Source organism: Elephantulus edwardii, unplaced genomic scaffold (assembly GCF_000299155.1).
Source record: "Elephantulus edwardii isolate Elephantulus edwardi_28Jun2011 unplaced genomic scaffold, EleEdw1.0 scaffold00011, whole genome shotgun sequence".
Classification (NCBI taxonomy): Eukaryota; Metazoa; Chordata; class Mammalia; order Macroscelidea; family Macroscelididae; genus Elephantulus; species Elephantulus edwardii.
The window spans coordinates 7,743,307-7,748,541 of record NW_006399761.1 but is presented as its reverse complement, the minus strand read 5'-3'; the positions used below and the strand labels follow the sequence as shown (position 1 = coordinate 7,748,541).

Here is a 5,235-nt window from a genome sequence, read left to right as displayed (position 1 = left end):
AGCATCTGGTGGATACGAACTGTGCACCTCTGGGATTGCAGTGCAGCTTCTTGCCACCAGGCCACCAGAGCTCACCAGCCTTTATTAACTTTTCAGGACAGTGGCCTTATACAATACTTGTCATTTTGTGACTGACAAAGTATCAAGTTCCCCAACTTGTCTTTTATTCCTTTGAACTGTATTTTATACTCCCTCCTTTTGTCTCTTAAGGGAGCTCTGATGGCTTTGTGGTAATGAGTTGCACCATCAACCCTGAGGTACATGGTTCAAAGCCAGCGACTGCTTCTCAGAAGAAGGACAATCTTCTCCCATGTGATTTACTGCCTCTGAAAACCCACTGGAGGGTCGGCTAGGAGTCAGTTTGGACTGGGTGGCTCTTTTTCTCAAAACCATTATCACAGAGTCAATGTTATTCTTTTCTGAAAAGAATCATCTTGCCTCCTTTCCTGTTACTCTTTCTTGTGTTTTCAGGAATTTTCTTCTATACGTGATAGAAATCACAGGGCTCACTTGACTACATCCACTTGAAAAGGGATCCCAACTTTCTACCATGTTATTCAGACCCAAATTTAACAGTTTCAAATAAAAATGAACAGACTCTATAATCCAAGTACTACCAAAAAAGAGTATAGCAGGTCCCAAACCAAATTAAGTTATTCAGGGATTTACTCAGGGGGATCAAAGCTTCCCTCTCGCACAACAAAAGAAACCAAAAGAATATTTGTTCCAAATCAGCAAAAATATTAAACAGTCCACTGAGGGAAGTTGAAGAAGTGACAAATCAATAGGGACTCTGGGTAATAAAGACTGTGGAAAACAAATGGACTCAAGAACATTATAAACAGCAAGGAATTAAAGGCCTTAGAAAGACCAGAAGCTTGTGAAAGAGGCAGAAAGAAAGTCATTTTGCATGGCCTTGCTTATTTCCTCTGGGACTAATATGTGCATGTGTGTCTTTAAGGATACTTTCATTAGATTTCAGTACTGTGATTTAATAAGTTCAGTATATCCCTGGGATTTTGCAGCAGGATAGATGTTGGTAACATGCAGGTTAAGCGAAACCCTGTAGAGAAGAGAGTACGTGTCAAACTCTCCCTTTCCTCATTTCCCTGGTTTGTTAACTTACAGGAGTCATATGGCAAAACAGCATCAGGCTCAGGGGTCTCCTTGACTGTTGGTAAATTGCTAAAGCATTTATACCACCCCCACGAAAATACTTTAGACTGCTACTGAAAGGAATTCCAAGAATTCTTTGAGGAAGGATTAAGAAGGTCATCATCTAAGACATGAGTTTTCAGCTGAAATAATTCATACTGGTGCCTCTGGCTATAGAAAAAAAATTTTTAAATGTTTTTATGCTGGACTAGATGTCACCTTAAACGAGTATGTTTTCCCTAATGTATTTTCCTAACTTAAAACAACCCCATTTTTGTTGTTAGGTACTGTACAGTTGACTTCTATTTAACAGAAGGACACATGGTCCTAGGATAGTCTCTTAACTGATGCTTTCTTGAGCAGACCCATGTATTTGGAAAGCATCGTGCTTATATGAAACCTGTACTTGGACCAGGAAGCAGTCCTCAGGAACAGAGCAAGGAAACACTGCATGGTTCAAAATCAGCAAAGGAGTACACCAGGGATGCATCCTGTTCCTGTACCTTTTCAATCTGTATACAGAACAGATCATTCGGGAAGCAGGGCTTTATGAAGAGGAGTGTGGCATCAGGATTGAAGGAAGACTCTTTAACAACCTGCAACATGCAACATGCAACCTTGCTTGCTGAAAGTGAGGAAGACCTGAAGCACTTGCAGAAAAAGGTCAAGGACTATAGTCTTCAATATGGATTGAAGCCCAGTATCAAGATGACAAAGATACTCACCACTGGGACAATTGGCAGCACCATATTAAATGGAGAAGAGATTGAGGTTGTTAGCAATTAGCTTGCTAGAATGCAAAATCAACACTTAACACCAGCAGTCAGAAAATCAAAAGACAAATTGCATGGGGAAAATCTGTTATCATGGAGCTCTCCAGAGTGCTGAAGAGCAATGATATCAGTCTAGATACAAAGGTGCACCTAATCCGGGCCATATTCTTCTAAATTACTTGTTATACTTCAGAGAACTGGACAATGACTAAGGATGACAGAAGAAGAACAGATGCCTTCGAGTTGTGGTGCTGGAGAAGTGTCTTGAACATACCATGGACTGCCAAGAAAACAAATAGATCTGTCTTGGAGAGGGTGAAACCAAGTCTCTCCGTGGAGGCTAGGATTTTAAAGCTCCACCTCACTTCTTTGGGCACGTGGCCAGGAGAGATCGGTTCTTGGATAAGAACATCATGCTCGGAAGGGTGGAGTGACAGCACAGGAGCGGGAGACCCTGGACGAGATGCATTTATACAGTGACTGGGACAATGGGGGTTGGTGTGTCAGAATTAGTGAGACTAGCTCAGGACAGGAAAGGGTTCAGAGCTGCTTTACATAGAGTCACTATACATCACAGGCGACTCAATGGCATATGACAACAATAACATACTATGACAGGTTAGGAAGCAGGAGTGGCATCCCCTTCCTAAACAACATGCCTCTGGAAACTCTATGAACTCTGATAAATGTCAATAGTTGTAGAGGGGCTTCAGGCCTTTTCTTCATAGGGTCACTATGAGTCGTGCTCGACTCGAAGACGATCAACAACATCATCATCATTTTTTTTTATTTGGAGATTATGTAGTTAAGAATGTCAAACCTGGAGGTGACATTCAGTCGGCTGCTAGGGGCGTCGGGTTTGGGGTCCCGGAACCATGGCCCAATTTGTGCGTAACCTGGTGGAGAAGGCTCCGGGGATGGTAAACGCTGCTGTGACTTACTCGAAGCCTCGATTGGCCACTCTTTGGCACTATGCCAAGGTGGAGCTGGTTCCTCCAACCCCTGCTGAGACCCCTACAGCTATTCAGAGCCTGAAAAAAAATAGTCAATAGTGCTCAAACTGGTCGCTTCAAACAGCTCACAGTTAAGGAAGCTCTGCTGAATACTTTGGTGGCCACTGAAGTGTGCATGTGGTTTTATATCGGCGAGATCATAGGCAAGCATGGGATCATTGGCTATGATGTTTGAATGCATCAGATTATACTTTCACTATTTGTTTATTCTTAGACCATGTAGGATAAGATTAATATCTCAATAAAATAGATAATATGAAAAAAAGAATGTCAAACCCTTACTAAGAGAGTATAAATTATTTTACATCTTTAGTACAAAAGTTCCCCCTTCCCAAATGATTGTCATTCAGTTGATTCCAACTTGTAGAGACCATAAACAACTGTATGAAGCCTACTGCCTCTGAAGAGATTCTGACTCAAAGCAATACTGTAGAGCTCGGGAGAGCTGCCCAACAGAGTGTCCAAGGCTGTGGATGTTCTCTCCCTGAAGAATGGCTCATGGGTTTCAACCACTGGTATCACGGGCAGCAGTTATCTGCCCCAACCTACAGCACTACTCACATAGCTATGTTAAGTGATACGCTCTTTGTTTACATCCATTCTAACAGGAACACATATAGTAAGTCTTGTTGGGCTCAAAGTTCTCATTCTATTGATGGAACTTAGGTAGGTAATTTACTGGGTCAATTTCTGATCCAAAAATTGACTCACGTTCTAAAAGCCTGACTTTTCTCTATGTACTTTCAAGGAGCTCTGTGGTCTTGTCTGTATGGGGTTGCACTGCTAATCCAATCCACCACATTTCTAGGGCAGTTTGGATTCACAAGCAACTCCTGTGAGAACCATGGACAATCTCTTTCCTTGTGACTTAGTTTTGTAAACCCAAGGGAGAATCAGTTCTGAGTTGGTTCTGAATCCATTGCATTGAAAGGGAATATGAAATATATAAAGTAAAATACTACCTCTAACATCAAGTTGTAGGTAAAATTCTGTTTCCATTTATTCTGTCTCTTCCTTGTTGATATTTTCAGAATAGTTCTTTAGTGAAGTCAGGCAACTAAAGGATTTTATCTGAGTGAATGAGGCTCTGTTGTGGATAGAAACAGATCTAGGTGAATTTTTTTTTAAACTGGGATTAAGAGGCGGACAGGTGTAAAATGTTAATTAATGCCTAGTTTTTAAATAACTGAATATAATAAACTGTGAAAGTACAAGAAGAAATGATGACACGTCGTTAGGCGATCTAGATAAAAGAAAGGAAAATGTCCCAGCAAACAGAACCAAGGCAATAGTACAAGGTTAGTTATAAAATGCTAACTTTTTAAACTCAATATTAAAATAAAATTATTGAACTGGCTTCCATTACTTATCTGCAGTTTATACTACGTCATCCAAAATGAAGTGTTACCAATGGCATATGGTAAATACTGACCAAGTTGCAAGCATATGAAAAGAACTGAAAATTCTGCAGCCAACCGAGTCTATAATCTTAACTTTTTCTTGAGACAATCAAGACATTTCTTTTATCTTTGATAATAACTGTTTTTGTTGTTGTTATGTGCCATCAAGTTGCCTACAATTTCTAGGGACCCTATGCACAATAGCTCTAAACCCTTTTCTCTCCTGGGCCAGACTCACTGTCTCCAACACACAAATCCCCAGTATCTCAGTTACTGTGTCAGTCTGTCTCCTCCAGGGTCTTCCTCACCTGGTCCCTCTTGGCCACGTGCCCAAAGCATGTGGGAGTAAGCTTCAAAATCCTTGTCTCTAAGGAGCAACTTGGTTTCACCCTCTCCACAACAGACCTGTTATTCTCTTGGCAGTCCGTGGTATGTTCAATGCTTCTCCGAACAGGAGTATGTATTTAACGCCAAGCATTGAAAAACAGCACTGCTGCTCTAAATGAGGCATCTAATGTCTGCTATAGAAGTGGATGAAGGTACCGTAACAGACCAAATGAATAATGTCAAATGTTTTAGGGATGCGTCGGAGCGAGACATTTTCTAAAATATTCAAACGCGGCTCTGTGATGTGTGTTTATCCAGCGGGTAAAGCACTACGGTAATCAATCACTGTAGTTGTGTACAATGTAATTTATTGCAAAACTTCTGTCATGTTTTATAGGAATAGATGAGCTGTTCATTAGTGGAAAGGAAATCAGGAAACTTTCTCAGGAGAGCTTTTAAGCAGCATGTTTTTAGGAGATTCAGAGTGAGACTGTACAGTCCGTGACGACAAAGGACACAGCAGAAAAAACATGTTGGTGTCTACGTTCTCATTTTCCTTTTGCTTCT

The 5,235-nt window shown here is 40.9% G+C and overlaps 1 pseudogene; it reads left to right on the top strand.

Moving 5' to 3' along the window:
• The first annotated feature begins 2,803 nt into the window (after positions 1-2,803).
• Positions 2,804-3,116, top strand: LOC102864105 (annotated as a pseudogene).
• The last annotated feature ends 2,119 nt before the right edge of the window (positions 3,117-5,235 follow it).